The sequence below is a fragment of the Engystomops pustulosus genome, chromosome 5, assembly GCF_040894005.1.
Source record: "Engystomops pustulosus chromosome 5, aEngPut4.maternal, whole genome shotgun sequence".
In the NCBI taxonomy this organism is placed as follows: domain Eukaryota; kingdom Metazoa; phylum Chordata; class Amphibia; order Anura; family Leptodactylidae; genus Engystomops; species Engystomops pustulosus.
Genome location: NC_092415.1, coordinates 17,498,437 through 17,517,833, shown reverse-complemented (window position 1 = coordinate 17,517,833; position 19,397 = coordinate 17,498,437). Strand labels below are relative to the sequence as shown.

The 19,397-nt window shown below is 46.0% G+C and overlaps 1 long non-coding RNA gene across 1 annotated transcript in view; it reads right to left on the bottom strand.

The window, feature by feature from the left end:
• LOC140133948 (uncharacterized) overlaps nt 1-11,924 on the bottom strand; it is a 29,086-nt gene extending 17,162 nt beyond the window's left edge. Inside the window, exon 1 of the long non-coding RNA XR_011855984.1 lies at nt 11,795-11,924. This is a non-coding gene — a long non-coding RNA (uncharacterized lncRNA). The remainder of the gene's footprint in view (nt 1-11,794) is intronic.
• Between the last annotated feature and the right edge of the window lie 7,473 nt (nt 11,925-19,397).

Below are 19,397 nucleotides of genomic sequence, written 5' to 3'. Positions count from 1 at the left end.
CCACCCTGGGTGGGGAAGTTCCCCATGCAAGGCCCAGGCTTCCAGGCCTTCTCTGGGAAATAATTCTCAGCCACCAAATCCCATGGATGAAAATCCTAAAGTGAGCAGTGCAGTGAGTTCTGTGCAGAGTGTCAGCAGTACCGGTGTTGTCAGAGTTTGTGAAGAGAAGAACATGAATGCGGTGAAGAAAGCAGCAGTAGCAGCAGTAAGTACCTCTATGGTGAATCCATCTGCCAGTGTGAATGTGAAGCAGGAACCTGTGAGTGAGAGCAGAGTGTTGGGAAATCCGCTGGGGAAAGGTGTGCAGGAGCAGAGGCAGCCTCCATTACAGGCCTCAGCTGTGCCCTCTACACCTCCATCATCCAGGCACAGGAGGACATCTCTGGAGCGCCAGACCATCCTGGAGAACCTGCAAGAAGCCTGTCCTGATCCGGACTGAGAGAACCAGGTCTGGGAGTGGAGGAAACAGGACTGTAAGATCTGTGGAGGCCGAGGTGAGGCCAGCAGGGAGGCCTCAAGCTGCTACCAGCGCTGTCACTGGCAGGAAAGTGGGACCCAGTCCCCATGATGGACATTGTCACCCCCCAGTAGTGACAGCCGCAGTGCGCCAGAGCCCGCCAGCGCCACAGAGGCCCGGACCCAGCAGAGTACAACATGCAGCCTCTCCCAGTCCTGCGGCTGAGCATGCACCTGCAGCCTCTCCCAGTCCTGCGGCTGAGCGTGCACCTGCAGCCTCTCCCAGTCCTGCGGCTGAGCGTGCACCTGAGCTCCAGCTCGCTGATAAGATCCCAGCACTCGTAAAAACACTGGAAAAGCTAAAAGACCAAAAACTGCTGCTACAGAAAAAAATAGACTGCGCATATAAAATGAAAACCGCGAACCCCGAAAGACACGAGCTGTTAGACAAAAAACTGGCTTCATTGGCCAAAGAACTTGCTGACAACATCGCCAAGACGGAGGCCGTACTGGAGCAGATGGGACCTCTCGCTGAGACGTACAGGAACCAGGAGCGATTCCAGGCTCAAAGACATGATAGAGGATCATCATATCCTGTACCGGAGACCTGCGCTAATGGCGTCCAGCATGCAAAACCGGTACTGCAGCCGGCGACTTTCCCCTATCAGGAAGGAGATCTCTACAGGAAAGACATTGCCAGGAATCAGCAGCCACTTACAGAAGTACCACAAGTCCCAGCATCCTGCAAACTGCAGAACGATTGCAGCCATCCCGTTGATGTAAATGGTGAATCCGTGGCACCACAAGTTCCAGCACCCAGCATGCAGCAAGGACAGGAACATCTCCTTGATGGTAATGGTGCAGTGCAGGCACCACAAGTCCCAGCATACAGCATGCAACAAGGACAAGGACACTTGCCTGATGTTAGTGGTGCAGATGACATCTCCTTGCAGAAGGACTGTGGACACAATCCAGGAGGTAACACAGCAGCAGCACAGCAGAGCTCCCAGGTGACCGCTGAGCAGAACAATCAGGACTCTGCTGTGCCAGTTACTGACTCTGCTGATATCTCTGTGACTGATACTGCTGATATATCTGTCTCTGATACTGCTGATGTGTCTGTGGTTATTGCTGATTCTAATGTTAATATTTCAGTGTGTAATAATTTTCCAGTAGAAGGGGCTTCACCATCTGTCTGGGATGTTGTTGTAGTGCAGTCAGAGCAGTGTATGGAGCCTGGAGTCATAGAGGCTAATGGTGAGGAGGAGGTAGCGCAGTCCAATGCTCAGGACTTCCCCCCTTTAGTCCCTGATGTTAGTGTGGACCCTCCTAGTTCAGGTGCTCAGCAGCCTCCACAGCGCCCCCAGTCACACCGTGGTACAGGTTCTGACCAGACCTCCTCTGGCAATGCCTGGAGCCGGGGTGCACCATCCTTTACGTCCGGCTCACATTACACCGGTCAGGCATTTAAGAGGAGGAATGTGGTAAGATTTAAGCACAGAGGAGCCAAGGAAGACCTACCTGACCGGAGGTTTGTTGTGAGATCACTGCTATGTGACCAGATGGGTTTCTCTCCTAGTGACATCCTGGCAGTTATAAACCTCCCAGACCGCCAGGGATATGATGTCAGTTTTAAGTTGATGTGCAACCTGGACCGGTTTTGGGCAAATTTCTCCAGGTTTAGGGATGCTGAGGGGTGGAATAAATTCAGCTTCATCCCCATCTCTAAACTTGGCCAGGTCACTGTCACCATTATCTTCTAGAATGAAGCTGTGCCCCCGCAGGATATTGTGCTCTGGCTCAGGAGGCACTGTGACCTTATGTCAGAGCTCACTAAGACCCGGGATGAAGACGGGATCTGGACAGGAGGGTGGAAGGTCCTGGTGAGGTTACGCCAGTTTCATAACATAACCCAACATCTGCCTAATTCTTTCTTCATAGGCCGTGAGAAGGGGGTATGTTTCTATCCGGGTCAGCCCCGCAGATGTTTCAAGTGTGGTAGAGTCGGTCACGTGGCCAGTAATTGCACCATGATAAAGTGCAGCCTGTGTGGGGACATCGGCCATGTGAGTGCGGATTGCCAGAACATCCGTTGTAATCTGTGTGGAGAGATGGGGCATGCCCACAGGGATTGTCCTAATGCGTGGCATAACATCTGCAAGACCTTCCCTGATGAAGATATACTGGCAGGGGCAGATGACCTGGGGGAGGAGGAGGCTTTGTTGTCAGGGTCAGCTCAAGCTGGGCCAGAACCTCAGCGGATGGAAAGTGACACCATACCAGTACTAGAGCAGCCTCAAATAAACACAACACCAGTACCAGACCAGCCTCAGATTAAAACCATACCAGTACCAGACCAGTCCCGACCACAAAGCATTGAGGGGAATAAGCAGGTTGTCCCTCAGGTTGTACCACCCTCAGTGCCCATTCCTTCTCCAGCACCAACTTCTACAAAGAGAAGGAAGAAAGATACATCCACTCGTAAGCCAGAGGGGGAGTGGACCACTGTCCAAAAATCATCCAGAATGAAGGTGGACAGAACGGCAGATGTGACAATGACTGTAAACAGGTTTAGTGTGTTGTCAGAGTCAGATGTAGAGGAAGAACTAGAGAGGGAACTTGAGAAAATGGTAGCTGAATATGAGGATGAGCCAGATGCAGATCCCCCTTCCAAACGGAGACCTCAGGCAGCAGGTCCAGAATCTGAATCCGATATGGAGACGGGTGGTCGGCAGGAGGGCTCGGACTCAGACTTATGATGATGGGGTTACTCTCTCTGCTTCTTCTTATGGCTCTAATGGCGGATTTTCACCTTAAAGTCATCTCGACTAATGTAAACAGCATTAGGGCAAGGAAGAAAAGACACGCGGTGTATGAACATCTCCAATATCTGGACGCTGATGTCTTTTTCTTACAGGAGACTCATCTCAATAGTCTTAGTCTCTTACGAGAAGCAGAGAGGGAATGGCGCTCAGGTCCATCCTTCTGGTCGCTGTCTGTGGAGCCATGTGCCGGGGTCTCCATACTCTTTAATACACATGATGTCACCATACATAGACTTACCGAGGTATTGATGGAAAGATGTCTGGTGCTGGAGGTTACCATCCGAGGTAGGAGGCTCCGACTTACTAATATCTATGGTCCGCAGACAGTGACTGAAAGGGTAAATCTGTTTAATGAGGTAAAACCCTATCTCTTTACATCTGTGCCCGTAATCATGACGGGTGACTTTAATGCCACCAGAGCATCTACTGATCGATCCAGTGGTAGACCTCTCACCAGGGACTCCAAGGTCTTGAATGCTATAATCTCGCAGTCAGGTTTACTGCCCAAATTTACCTACTCCTGTGCTGGAAGAACTAGCCGGATAGACTTGGCGCTGGTGAGTCCTATGGAGGTCATAGGAGAGAGGAGCGAAAAGTATGTTCCCTATTCAGATCACCTTGCCTTATTTTTTTGCTTAGGTGCTAGTGAGCGGCCTGATATGGGAAGAGGTTTATGGAGACTTAACTCTAGTCTCTTGATAGAAGGTTTTGTCCAGGAACATGTCCATTCTCTTCTACAGGGTGAAATGGAGAGAGTGGATTTCTATAACCACATATCTGACTGGTGGGAGGATGTCAAGGAGGAGATCCGGTCCCTCTTAAAGAGACTGTCAGTGAAGAAGGGTAAGAGTAAGTACAGCCAGTATCTCAAGCTGCGGAAAGAATTGGAGTCACTCTATTCGGCGGGTGGGGATGAAAAACAAAAGACAGACCGACTGAAGTCTGAAATAAAGCAGTATCAGTACAGCCGCTACACGTCCCTGGTTGTTGAGCGCGACTATGGAAACTTAGTCACGCCAGATCCATATGAGAGTTGCCGGGAACGTGTGGCCAAGAAATCAATCACAGGTCTCACTGACTCCCAGGGAGTTTTACAGGAATCTCGGGAGGGTATCCTGGGGGTGGTGAGATCCTACTATGCTGAATTATTTCAGAAAAAGGTTTTGGATAGAGGAAAAATGGCTCAATTCTTGGAGGCAACTCCGGGCCCTGACACTAAAGATTTGGATTTTTCTCCTTTGACAGCAGGAATAACAGAGGAGGAGGTTAAAGAGGCCATTGATAAGTTACATCTGCCGTGCCTTATTCTGCTGTCTAAAGGTAAGGAGCCTAGTGACATCAAGAACTGGAGGCCGATCGCCCTCTTGAATGTCGACAGGAAAATTCTGGCAAAAATTCTATTCTCTAGATTAGTCTGTTTGTCCCCGGCACTGTTGGCAGGCTCTCAGTACGGCACAGTAAGAGGGCGGAACATCTCTGGAGCAGTCATCTCGATAAGGGAGATGTTTGAGAGATGTAAAGCTCTGAGGTGTGGGAGATATGTTGTAGGTCTGGACCAGGCTAAAGCCTTTGACAGGGTTGATCACGATTATCTATGGGCCACTTTGTCAAAGTACGGTATTCCGGGACAATTTATAGATTGGCTAAGAACTTTGTATAGAGAGGCGAAGAGCTTTCCTCTGATCAATGGTTGGCAGGGGGACACTTTCGGAGTAGAGGCAGGGGTGCGACAGGGCTGCCCCCTGAGTCCACTGCTGTATGTGTTTGCTATCGATCCATTCCTGAGATCACTGCAGCGGTGCGATTTTCGGGGGGTGCCGGTCCCCCATTGCTTGCCCCTGGATGTTGTTGCCTACGCAGATGATGTGACTGTGGTGATATCTGAACCTCGTGAGGTGGAGATGTTGTCTGCAGCCATCAGAAGTTACTCAGAGGCCTCCTGGTCTCTGGTCAACCTTGAGAAGAGTCAAGCTTTCTGGACATTGGATACTGCTCCTGGCTTTGATCTGCCACAATTCGCCAAGGCCTCCACCCAGAGCCGGATCATAGGGGGGGCTCGCGGTGCGCGAGCCCCGGGGCCCCCACCACTTCGCCTTTAAGAGGGACCCCCACCAAATTGGGGCGATTCGGGCGGTCATGCAATATATTCGGCGCCGGGCTACCCGGGCCGCGGGCCGAAACCCGCCGATGTTTCTGCCTTTAGTCTATGGCAGAGCGAGGGAACAATAAGTTCCCTGCTCTGCCATAGACGATCCAATGTAAATGAAGATGGCGGCGCCCTGCCGCTGGGTCACGGCGCCGAGTGTGACGTCACAGCATGTGACGTCACCGCGGCGCGACTCACGGCGCGGGCTGTAGCAGGGCGCCGCCATCTTTGTTTACATCCGATCTCCACCCTAACAACGCGAGGGAGGATGAAGACAGCGCGCATCGTGGGAACGATGGAGGGTGAGTACAATTTTAGTATTATATCTAGAACTGTATATAGTTGTTATGGGGGGGGGGGTATTATATCTAGAACTGTATATGGTTATTATTGGGGGGGTTGTATATATTTATTATGTGGGGGGGGGTGTATAGCAATAATAGGAATCTGTATAAAGTTGTTATAGGGGGATTGTATATATTTATTATGGGAGTGTATATAGTTATTATAGGGGCACTATATATAGTTATTATAGGGGGGTGTATATAGTTATAGGGGTCTGTATATAGTTATTACAGGGAACTGTATATAGTTATTATAGGGGGGTGTATATAGTTATTATAGGGGCACTGTATATAGTTGTTAAAGGGGGTGTATATAGTTATTATAGGGGGGTGTATATAGTTATTATAGGGGGGTGTATATAGTTATTATAGGGTGTACATAGTTATCATAGGGGTCTGTATATAGTTATTACAGGGAACTGTATATAGTTATTATAGGGGAACTGTATATAGTTATTATAGGGGGGTGTATATAGTTATAGGGGTCTGTATATAGTTATTACAGGAAACTGTATATAGTTATTATAGGGGGGTGTATATAGTTATTATAGGGGGGTGTATATAGTTGTTATAGGGGGGTGTATATAGTTGTTATAGGGGGGTGTATATAGTTGTTATAGGGGGGTGTATATAGTTGTTATAGGGGGGTGTATATAGTTATTACAGGGGGGTGTATATAGTTATTACAGGGAACTGTGTATAGTTATTATAGGGGAACTGTATATAGTTATTATAGGGGGGTGTATATAGTTATAGGGGTCTGTATATAGTTATTACAGGGAACTGTATATAGTTATTATAGGGGAACTGTATATAGTTATTATAGGGGGGTGTATATAGTTATTACAGGGAACTGTATATAGTTATTATAGGGGAACTGTATATAGTTATTATAGGGGGGTGTATATAGTTATTACAGGGAACTGTATATAGTTATTATAGGGGGTGTATATAGTTATTATAGGGGGGTGTATATAGTTATTATAGGGGGGTGTATATAGTTGTTATAGGGGGGTGTATATAGTTATTACAGGGAACTGTATATAGTTATTATAGGGGAACTGTATATAGTTATTATAGGGGGGTGTATATAGTTATTATAGCAGGACTGTATATTGTAATTGTTATACAGTTATTATAGGGGTGTATATAGTTATCATAGGGGCACTGTATATAGTTGTTATAGGGGGAATGTATATAGTGATTACTGGGAACTGTATATAGTGATTGCTAGGGGGGCTGTATACAGTGATTGCTGGGGGAGCTGTATATAGTGATTGTTGGGGAAGCTGTATATAGTGATTGCTGGGGGAGCTGTATATAGTGATTGCTGGGGGAGCTGTATACAGTGATTGCTGGGGGAAGTATATAGTGATTACTGGGGGAGCTGTATACAGTGGTTGCTGGGGGAGCTGTATATAGTGGTTGCTGGGGGAGCTGTATACAGTGATTACTGGGGGAGCTGTATACAGTGATTGCTGGGGGAGCTGTATATAGTGATTGTTGGGGAAGCTGTATATAGTGATTGCTGGGGGAGCTGTATATAGTGATTGCTGGGGGAGCTGTATACAGTGATTGCTGGGGGAGCTGTATATAGTGATTGCTGGGGGAGCTGTATATAGTGATTGCTGGGGGAGCTGTATATAGTGATTGCTGGGGGAGCTGTATATAGTGATTGCTGGGGGAGCTGTATACAGTGATTGCTGGGGGAGCTGTATACAGTGATTGCTGGGGGAGCTGTATATAGTGATTGCTGGGGGAGCTGTATACAGTGATTGCTGGGGGAGCTGTATATAGTGATTGCTGGGGGAGCTCTATATAGTGATTGCTGGGGGAGCTGTATACAGTGATTGCTGGGGGAGCTGTATACAGTGATTGCTGGGGGAGCTGTATGTAGTGATTGCTGGGGGAGCTCTATGTAGTGATTGCTGGGGGAGCTCTATATAGTGATTGCTGGGGGGGCTGTATACAGTGATTGCTGGGGGGGCTGTATACAGTGATTGCTGGGGGAGCTGTATACAGTGATTACTGGGGGAGCTGTATGTAGTGATTGCTGGGGGAGCTCTATGTAGTGATTGCTGGGGGAGCTCTATATAGTGATTGCTGGGGGGGCTGTATACAGTGATTGCTGGGGGGGCTGTATATAGTGGTTGCTGGGGGAGCTGTATATAGTGATTGCTGGGGGAGCTGTATATAGTGATTGCTGGGGGAGCTGTATATAGTGATTGCTGGGGGGAGCTGTATATAGTGATTGCTGGGGAACTGTATATAGTGGTTGCCTGGGGGGGATGTATACAGTGGTTGCTGGGGGAGCTGTATATAGTGATTACTGGGGGAGCTGTATATAGTTATTGCTGGGGGTCGGTATATAGCGATTGCTGTTCCTTGTCTGGACTACATTCAATGGGGGCCTCCACCATGTTTTGCGCCCAGGGGCCCCCACCAACCTTAATCCGGCCCTGCCTCCACCCATATTAAGATTCTTGGAGTTAAATTTGGGAGGGAAGATAATGCCAAACTAAATTGGGAAGAGAAGTTGGAAACCGGAAATGTAAAGGTTCAGCGATGGAAGAACTGGAGGCTGACCTATAGAGAAAGGGTTACTCTGCTGAAGACTTACCTGGTCCCTGTCTTCCTCTACGTCTCTGTCGTCTTTCCTTTGCCAGAATCTTTCTCCGCTAGGCTCTTTAGCCTGTTCTTCCAGCTTTTATGGGGGAACAAGCTGAACCCAGTAAAAAGAGGGATCACCTACCTGCAGAGGAGAGAGGGTGGGCTGGATATGTTAAATCCAAGGGTTTTCTTTGACTCCATGTTTCTGAAAGTCAATTTCGGTTGCCTGGACTCAAACAATGGTCTCCTGTGGGTAAGTAGTGTCAGGGACTGGATTTTGCCTTTTGCAGAATCTTGGGTGCGAGGCGGCAGTCTCAAGAGGGGCCGATGGACTCCTGGCTTCCTCCCCCAGTATCTGGAGTATGGTCTGAAGTGTGTCAGGATGTGGAAGCTGGAGAAGTCCTACATTGTCAGTAACACCAGGAGGGATCTCTATACTAGGATATGTCGGGCTTTCTACCACTCACCACTCGCTCTCAGAGACTGTGTGACCACCACCTTGCAGAAGAGTCTCAGGTTCCTCAATGCAAAGCGACTTCCCCCCAAGTTGTTTGATATCTCTTGGTTGTCACTACATGGGAAGTTATTTGTGAGAGGGAACCTAAAGTTTGTGAGTGTGGCAGATAGGAAGTGTCCTCTAGGGTGTCAGCAGGAGACGATGGAGCATTTCATCTCTGAGTGCTGGGGAGGGAGGAAGATCTGGAAGGAAGTATCTGACCTGCTGAACATCCCGAGGCTGCAATTCCTCCAGTACCCGGACATCATCTATGGCGTCCCATCTCCAGATGGTATTATAGATCCGGGAACCATGTATCTCATAATAACTGTGATAAAGTATTACCAATGGCACGCCAGAACCCGGGTGTCCCTGCATAGTGAGGACTATAACTACACGGCTGTGGTATCCCAAATATTGTCTGAGCTCCGGTGGATAAAATCACTGGAAGTCAGAAAAGACCAGAGAAATAGGAAATTATGGAGGAATATATCTGGTGTTTAATTTCTATATATATTGATTTAGCATTTTTCTTTTTCCTTTCCAGCAGCAGCTATGGACTCTTAAGTTACATTTACTCTGAGTTTATATTTGTTTGATTCCTAATTGTGTATACAGAAGAATGTATTTATGATTTTTTTTTATTGTAATTTGTTGGTTTTTACAATAAAAATTGCCCCCTACGTACAGGAATATAACTACTATAATACTGCCCCCTATGTACAAGAATATAACTACTATAATACTGCCCCCTATGTACAGGGATATAACTACTATAATACTGCCCCCTATGTACAAGAATATAACTACTATAATACTGCCCCCTATGTACAAGAATATAACTACTATAATACTGCCCCCTATGTAGAAGAATATAACTACTATAATACTGTCCCCTATGTACAAGAATATAACTACTATAATACTGTCCCCTATGTACAGGAATATAACTACTATAATACTGCCCCCTATGTACAAGAATATAACTACTATAATACTGTCCCCTATGTACAGGAATATAACTACTATAATACTGCTCCCTATGTACAAGAATATAACTACTATAATACTGCCCCTATGTACAAGAATATAACTACTATAATACTGCCTCCTATGTACAGGAATATAACTACTATAATACTGCCCCCTATGTACAGGAATATAACTGCTATAATACTGCCCCCTATGTACAGGAATATAACTGCTATAATACTGCCCCCTATGTACAGGAATATAACTACTATAATACTGCCCCCTATGTACAAGAATATAACTACTATAATACTGCCCCCTATGTACAAGAATATAACTACTATAATACTGCCCCCTATGTACAAGAATATAACTCCTATAATACTGCTCCCTATGTACAAGAATATAACTACTATAATACTGCCCCCTATGTACAGAAATATAACTGCTATAATACTGCCCCCTATGTACAGGAATATAACTACTATAATACTGCCCCCTATGTACAAGAATATAACTACTATAATACCGCCCCCTATATACAAGAATATAACTACTATAATACTGCTCTCTATGTACAGGAATATAACTACTATAATACTGCCCCCTATGTACAGGAATACAACTACTATAATACTGCCCCCTATGTACAAGAATATAACTACTATAATACTGCCCCCTATGTACAAGAATATAACTACTATAATACTGCCCCCTATGTACAAGAATATAACTACTATAATACTGCCCCCCCCCCCCATTTCTGTCGCATGAAAGATCACGTGCGACACAATCAGCTTCTAAATCCCCGTCACAGCGGCTCAAATCCCAAATATGTTGGCAAGGAAAATGCGATCGGTGGACCCTTAGTAAAAAAAACAATTTTTTTACGGCGTTCACCTTATGTTTTCAGTAACGTAATGATAGCTTATATGTAGTGATTTTGTGTGTGGAGAATTATATATGAAGGCCAACAGAAAAGGGGGAGCAATATAAGGAGGGGGCTGCACTAACGGGACATTATAAATGGGGGGTATTAGGAATGAGGGGGCTACCAGAAATGAGGACATTAACTCATGGGGGCTATTGTAAGTGGGGGCAATTATGAATGAAGGCCAACAGAAAAGAGGACATTATAAGGAGTAGGCTACACTAACGGGACATTATAATGGGGGGGGGGGGGTATAAGGATTGATGGGGCTACCATAAAAGAGGACTTAAACTCATAGGGGGCTATTATAAATAGGGGCTATTATGAATGAAGGCCAACAGAAGAGTAGTCGCTTACAAATGAAAGGCATTATGATTGTGGGGCCAATAGAAAAGAGGGAATTATAAGGAGGGGGTTAGGGACAGGGCTGAAAATAGTCATCTTCTGTCCCCCTTTATGTGAAACAATAATTGGGAGGTTGGGTTGTATCAAGGCCCCTTAAATCTGCTTGTATTATAGTCGGCCTCACAGGCCATTTTGGATCCCGTCCAGAAACATCCATTTTTTTTTTAGACGATATAATTACATAACGTTCTCCGATTCCAAACATTTACATCAAGAAGATGAGATCCACGTCCCGAACCACGTAGAGGTGTCCTCATCTAACCTCAGGAGCCGGAAATCTCCCAAAACAATATGTAAAGGCCGGCAGCCAAAAACGTGTCAGACTGTGGCCCTGGTTGCCTAGCAACTCCTCTAAATATCCTAAACCTGGCCCATTATCTGAGGGAATGTGCGCGTCCGTATGCTATATGCGCGGTGACATTCAGTGGGAACCACACGTCACATGTGGACTGTAATAGATGCGTCTGTCAGACGTCACGTTAGGTCTAAGGCGTCGTCCTGGCAACTGCAGCCATGATGTTACTCCCCTCTAAATGAAAACAGACATGAAGCGACCACTCCTGTGTTGTCTTTCTGTGTCCTGGTCTCCAAGATTTATACTATCATTACTTGTTGTGAGGAGAAACTCCAGGACATGATGATTGATGATGATGTTTGGATGTGGCTCCATCTCATCTGATGAAAGACAAGGCCTCAAAACAAGGATGTAATACTACACACAGGCCACCAGGGGGCGCATGCGGTGCACTCCTCGGAAGGGAAACTTGAGGTTACAGTTTTACTAAAAATGTTCTTCAGAGGAACAAGGAGCCGAATCTATAACTGTAATATATACTGGGGATTCCCTGGAAAGACTGGACAGTTATTATATCCTTGTCATAGATATGAGATAGGATAGACAAAACTATCTATCTATCTCATATCTATCTATCTATCTATCTATCTATCTATCTATCTATCTCTTATCTATCTATCTATCTATCTATCTATCTATCTATCTATCTATCTATCTCTTATCTATCTATCTATCTCTTATCAATCTATCTATCTCTTATCTATCTATCTATCTATCTCTTATCTATCTATCTCTTATCTATCTATGTATAGAAAAATCCAGCGGCACTATCCTTGATAGAGTACAGGTGGGTGCAGGCTTCCTAGGACTGAGCTTCAGGTCCTCCCATATAGATTTTGAAGAAATGTTAGCATGGAGATAGCTGTAAGTGGGCGGAATGCGGCCATGACAGGATGGGCTGGGAGGGCTGGAAAAGGCGGGTGGTTTAGAGTTGGGGGGTTGAACTTTGAGTGAGGTGATAGGTGGTCTTAGTTGGGGGGTGGAGACTTTAGAGGGATTATAAGGGGTGCCAGGAAGGGCACACCATCTTTTGGCTGGATAAAATTGTCCCACCCACCCTCCCCGTTAGTTTGCTTTGTATTAGGGTCACATTATGTGTTCTAGGGGAGGAGGGATACAAGTAGTTGAGATTCTTTTGTCAGGAATGCGTAGGCATAGCCTAGGGAGTCGAGGTCTTTGGTGTAAAGTGTGGGGGGGGGGTGCTTGGCAACAGATAATTTATATTTGGTAAATTGATTGCATCATTTGTTCTAAAGTCCGGGAAGTTGGAGAATTGAATTGCAGTCTCCTTGAGAGTGTGACCTCAGGAGCTGGATTCTTTTGATATTGGCCACATTCTGCCCTCACCACTTGCCAGGTTGGTGTGCGGCTTGTGGATTGGTAGGTGTGGTTGTTTACACGCTGAGCGTGAGTTCTGAGTGATGATATTTTACTTAACGGTTGCACCGGACTAAGTTGGTTGTCAAAATGGACAAACAATTTTCTGCTCTGTTGTCAAGTACTCGGCCACTAAAAGATTTGATGTTTAATGTATTTCATCATATCTTGTAATTTGTTGATATATGTTAATAAAGTTTATATTTTACAGATTTTCAAAGAATAAATAAAGCTGTGACCAGCACTTTTCCAACATTAAAATGTGTGTGTTTTATTTAGTTTTGGTTAAGGAGGGTTCCTTTTTCTGCTCTGTGAGCCGGTCCTATGACTCAGCCCTATCCTGGTCATGTGCAGCACTCCAATTTTGTTAAAAAAGTAGAAAACCTTTTATTCCATAGTGAGTAACAACAGCGACGTTTCGGCTCAAGAGAGCCTTTTTCAAGCTCTTGAAAACCGAATTGCCCCGGGATTTTGGCGCACACGATCGAATTTCGGTGTATCGGCGTGGGCTTTCACGCAACAGAAATCGGGGGCATGGCCATTGGACAACCCGACGGATTGGGAAAAACCGCAGAATTTGAAAAACTCATTTGTGTCGCAAGATCAAGCACTCACATGCACCAGGAAGAAGCAGATGAACTCTGGCGGACCTCAGAGCAGCAGCAACACCTACTGTATATCGGGCGCACGACCTTAGTGAATCCCAGCAGACCCGAATCCTCGTCGGAGAACTCACTGCTGGATCGCGACAGGACCGGGTAAGTTAATGTGCCTCTATGGGGGTCATTTACTAAGGGCCCGAATCGCATTTTTCCGACGGGTTATGCAAATATTTCCTATATGCGCCGATTTTCCCTTTATTGTCCCGGGATTTTGCCGCACGCGATCGTATTGTGGCGCATCGGCGCAGGCATGCACGCGCCGGAAATGGGGGGGCGTGGACGTAAGAAAAGCCGACGGATTCAGAAAAACCGCCGCATTTAAAAAAAAAAAAAAAGGGTCTCTTGACACGCGCTTACCTGCACCCAGCGTAGGACGGTGAACTTCAGTGCATTACGATGGACTTCAGCGCAGCAGTGACACCTGGTGGACATCGGGCGCACTACCTTAGTGAATCGCCGGAAGACGCGAATCCTGCACAGAGAACGTGCCGCTGGATCGCGAATGGACCAGGTAAGTAAATCTGCCACTATATATCCCCCTATTATATCCGTCTACCTATTTCCTATCTAAGAAGACTAGAGCGGCGCAGTGATACCAAGTTAAGGGTTGCAGAGCCACTTCAGATGTGGGCGGCAGGATCCCCACAGCACAGCATCAGGACAAGATGTCAAGTGAAAAATCGTTGTCTGATCCATATGATCAGTGAGTCACCTGTAACTGGAAGTATTAGGAGTTACCTGCAGATCTGATTGGGGTTTGCAGTGGTCACTGATACACTGCTCTGTATAACCTGGGAACTTGGGTATCACACAGTCCTGCAGGACTTCTCCCGTGCTGCACCCGCCCTGTGATCCGCACTGCCCTGGAAGTCACCCGCAGTCTGTGACCTGTATATGAAGTTTTATTCCCTCCCCGATCCCCTTTGCTTGTTCTACTTAGAAATAATGGATTGCCGATGTAATCCCATTAGAAGGAAGCAATTGGAATCATTCATCCTGGTCCTGCAGATGCGACGGGGACTGTATTCATTATTAAGATGGAGGTTTGAAACGCAGCAGAGCCGACCTGGCGGGATGAAATATGCCGTTTGATCTTTCATCCGGCACCTGGAAGCTCTCCAGGCCATGTGGTCGCTGCCTGCGAGGATCGGGCCTCCGTGATTGTCTGCATTTCCTGCGTTCAATTTAACTTTTCCTCCTCGGCGACTTTGAAGAATGAAAAGTTACGTTTTTCAATACTTTTGCTGTTTCCCGTAAGAGCGACATTCACCGTTGATTAAATTGGGGAGGGGGCAGGGGGTCCATCAATTACACGAAAGGAAAGCATTGCCGATACTGGATAAACAAATGTGTTTCACGGCCTGAAACCTAACAAAGCTTGTGTTCTGTAGATTGCTGGGTGGGATTACGGCACGCAGATGTAGCAGAGCTGGGGAGGTCAGAGGAAGCAGGGAGAGTGGGAAGGGTCCATGTACATTGCGGGTCACTACCTGTCTAATTTTGGTAATAATTTTACACTTGCTGTCTACACATGACACCACTTAATATATAAATAGGGGTTTCTTCTGTCTTTCATAATTCAGTGCTGCAGTTTATGGACCTTTGGGGGTCCTTCAAAGGTCCTGAAAGGGCTCTTTGATATGATGTATGTGTGTCAGGAACGTGTATGGGTAGTGCAGGACTGGAGGGTCTTTATTTTCTCAACAGAGCAATATCAAACTCAGTGGATGGATTGGGCAGCTATGAACCCCTTAGATACCTTGGGCCAAAGGTGGCCGCCAAAACCGTCAATATTTTAATCCATTACTAGAAAGCGGAGAAAGCATCCGGAACAGGGGCTGGGAGGAACCATTCCCTCATTAGAAGACAGCAACATTAATTGACACATGGTAAATAGGGCCCCTATTACTCACATTACAATGGGGCCAGTTCAAATTAAAGGGATACTCTGGACTTGATAACATGTTCATAAAATAGATCTAATATCTGATTAGGGGAGGTCTTAGTACTCCTGCAGTAGCTGATAAACATAGAAAGAAAAAGGAAATAAAGAGAGCACAGAGCACAGCAGTGTGAGGACACGCCCCCAGCGCACTTGGAGAAAATACAATGCGGATATATAAGGAATACAACCATGTCCAAGAAGGCATTGAGAAGCAATCTAGCCTTATAGGACCACTTATTTATAAACCCCCTAGCAATCTAGAAGGTCTTAGCGGCTGATATCTCTGGTGATGGACAATGATATCATCAATTGTCATCTCGTTGTGGGTTGATATCTGACATCCCTGAAGGTTTAGGAGCTCGTTAGAGGGAAAACCAATTAGTGACATTGGAACATGACATGATGTTGGTGCCATATGTAGGATGAGGAGACTGGTAGTCCGCCCTATTATTGGATATATCAGTGGTCATATTGGCACAATGATGTGGGTGCGATTACTACTCAGTTCAATGGCACATCAGAGCATCAGACTCACATCTCAGTTCTCCTCTGACCTGTAGTTACTACTTGCGTACTAAGATGTTTCCCTTCAGTCCTAGACATGAGGTCAGGGGGAGAGTGACTCCTCATTACAGCCAATGTATATGTAAGATGTACAGCGGAGCGGCTACATGATGGAAATCACTGGTACTACAGAACCGCACCTCTAAGAGTAATACTAAATACACCAATTATCCCATACTACATGCATTATCCTGTCTACATAACATAACTTTTACTACATAAGGTAGTGGTGTAGCTGAGCTGAATTTGTCATTGCAGTTCTGATTACTCCACCCACACACAGTGATTGGCAGTGAGAGTCCTGGTTACCCCACGGACACACACAGTGATTGGCAGTGAGATTCCTGATTACCCCGCCCACACACAGTGACTGACAGGTAGAGTCCTGATTACTCCACCCACACACAGTGATTGACAGTGAGAGTCCTGATTACCCCACCCACACACAGTGACTGACAGGTAGAGTCCTGATTACTCCACCCACACACAGTGACTGACAGTGAGAGTCCTGATTACCCTGCCCACACACAGTGATTGACGGTGAGAGTCCTGATTACCCCACTGACACACACAGTGATTGGCAGTGAGATTCCTGATTACCCCGCCCACACACAGTGACTGACAGGTAGAGTCCTGATTACTCCACCCACACACAGTGACTGACAGTGAGAGTCCTGATTACCCCACCCACACACAGTGATTGGTAGGGAGAGCCCTGCTTACCCCGCCCCCACACAGTGATTGACAGTGAGAGTCCTGATTACCCTGCCCACACACAGTGATTGACAGTGAGAGTCCTGATTACTCCTCCCACACACAGTGAATGACAGCGAGTGTCCTGATTACTCCACCCACACACAGTGATTGACAGTGAGAGTCCTGATTACCCCTCCCACACACAGTGACTGACAGTGAGTCATGATGGCCACGCCCACAAATAGTGATTGGCATTGAGACTCTGCCTTATATCACCCACACACAGTGATCAAAAAGTTATTCTCTATCCGTACAATCCCTTTAACTTGAAATAGTGACATTGTTTTCATGAGATTTGTCTTGGTTAATATTCAGCATTGGCTCTCACACGTTCCATCTGCGTCTCCCAAGTTTCTCTCGGCATCAGTTTTCATCGATCGCAGCCAATATCATATAATATGAATAGGATTCCTGCTGTGAAGTGATGGGAAACTGCAGATACTGTAATCACAATGTGTACAGAGTCCAAATGTCTCTTACAGAAGCTGCTACATCTGGACTGCTCTGCTTTCTATGGAGAGGTGAGTAGCACTCACTTTTCCGAGCGACTGTGCAGGACATACCCGCTGATCGCACGTAGGTTGGTTCTTAATTTGTCTTTGTATTTCTCCTGTTTCCAGATCTTGGCTCATGGTTCTGAATTGTTTTGTGTCTAAAAAGTTGCAAATACTTGAGCATAAACACTCCAGAATCAGAACTATTCTATAAAATATTAATATCTTAGACCAGGCTCCTTTATCCCTCATTTATGGTTGAGTGGAACTGAACCGTAATGTTTGTGCCTGTGCAGAACATTGCAGGTTTGGGTTCAGTGCTCAGGCTCACCCCCACTGGTAACTTTTTGGATCAGTGCCAACACCAGGTTCTTCATCCTTATAATGCTACTGACAAAGCCGATGACATCACAGGTAATGAGGAGAGGTAATGATGTCACCGGGGAGTGCCGATCCTCAGGAAAATGCTTTGCTGGCAGCATTTGAAGGGTAACAACCACAAACGGTTTGAGCACCAATCATGGGTGTTACCAGTGGGGGTGAGCATTTGGGTTTGCACCTCTGCACATGTGGGTGCTCACATTCAGCTACCAGAACCGTACTTTAGTTCAAAGTTTGTCTGAACACAACAAAACCAAACCTGAACGGGTTCGCTCATTACTATTTAGAATCCAAGGCCAAACATCCGGGATTAAAGGGAACCTGTCACCACATTTTTCACAAATGCAGCTAGTGACAGGTTCCCATAGAGCCCTAGTAACTAAATGCAATCACCAAAAAACAACCTGCCTCCCAATTAAAGCAACGGGGCGGTAATACAGATGCACTCAAAGCAATGTTATAGCCTGTGGTGCATAGAGAATTAATTCAATCATAAGAAAAAGCCCATAGTCGCCCGGTAATGCGAACAGTAATACCCTTAGACCACCAGGGCACAAATATTAAAATGTAACTTTTATTCGGTTTTAATTGAAGAACAAATGGACTAAAGTGTGTTAAACGACACAGTGGTCAGTAACTGGAAAGCAAGGGGGCAGCAGGATTGGGGGACTACATGAACGAATATGCATAAACAACAGATGCCAAAGGGGTTGATCAGTTCCCTCTCTTATAGCAACAGATGCTAAGGTGAACATCTAAAAGTAGGTAGGAAATGTTCATAGATTCCTCCCAACTCTTCCTGTTATGTAAGAAACCTCTCTGTTTGGTCTAGCTGAGAGGGTAACAAGTGCAGGATAACCTAAGTAAAGCCAAAGGGTTTTTTAAAACACTCTGCTCAACCAGACCCTCCAGACATGTTTCGCCGATACTGGAGTCATCAGGGGTTTAGGGCTGACTGCAACCCTTTGGCTTTACTTAGGTTAGCCTGCACTTGTTACCCTCTCAGTTAGACCAAACGGAGAGGTTTCTTACATAACAGGAAGAGTTGGGAGGAATCTATGCACCCGTGCAGAACGCCGGGTACACGAAAGATTGTGCGCAGCTACGAGGAGCTGCGCGCCGAAGATGACATGGTAGGTGGAGAAAAGAGGCTACTGGGGCGTGGAGTAGCCGTGACGTGTAGCCTCATGTCCGGCTACTCCACGCCCATGTAGCTGCTTAAAAAAATTTACATACCCACTTATTATAATTTACTAAAAGATAGCCGGGACATGAGGATTAGCCCAAAAAAGGGCTATCCTCACGTCCCATTCATCCACCTACCACCCAATCTACCTTTATAGGTAGAATTGTGGTGGTAGGTTCCCTTTAAAACCAAATAAAAGTAAAATTTTAATATTTGTGCCCTGGTGGTCTAAAGCAGAGGTCCCCAACCTTTTTTGCCCCAGGGAACGGCTTTAAGCTAGACCAGTTTTCCATGGCCCGGTGGGGGTGGGGGCGGGGCTTTGGTCATATGGGGTGGGGTTATGGAGGGGTGGAGCTTATAATATAATATATTGGTTTGGTGTAAAAATAAAGCAATGCAAAATGCATACAGCGTATCGCCATGTAGTATAAAATGCATACAGCGTATCGCCATGTAGTATAAAATGCATACAGCGTATCGCCATGTAGTATA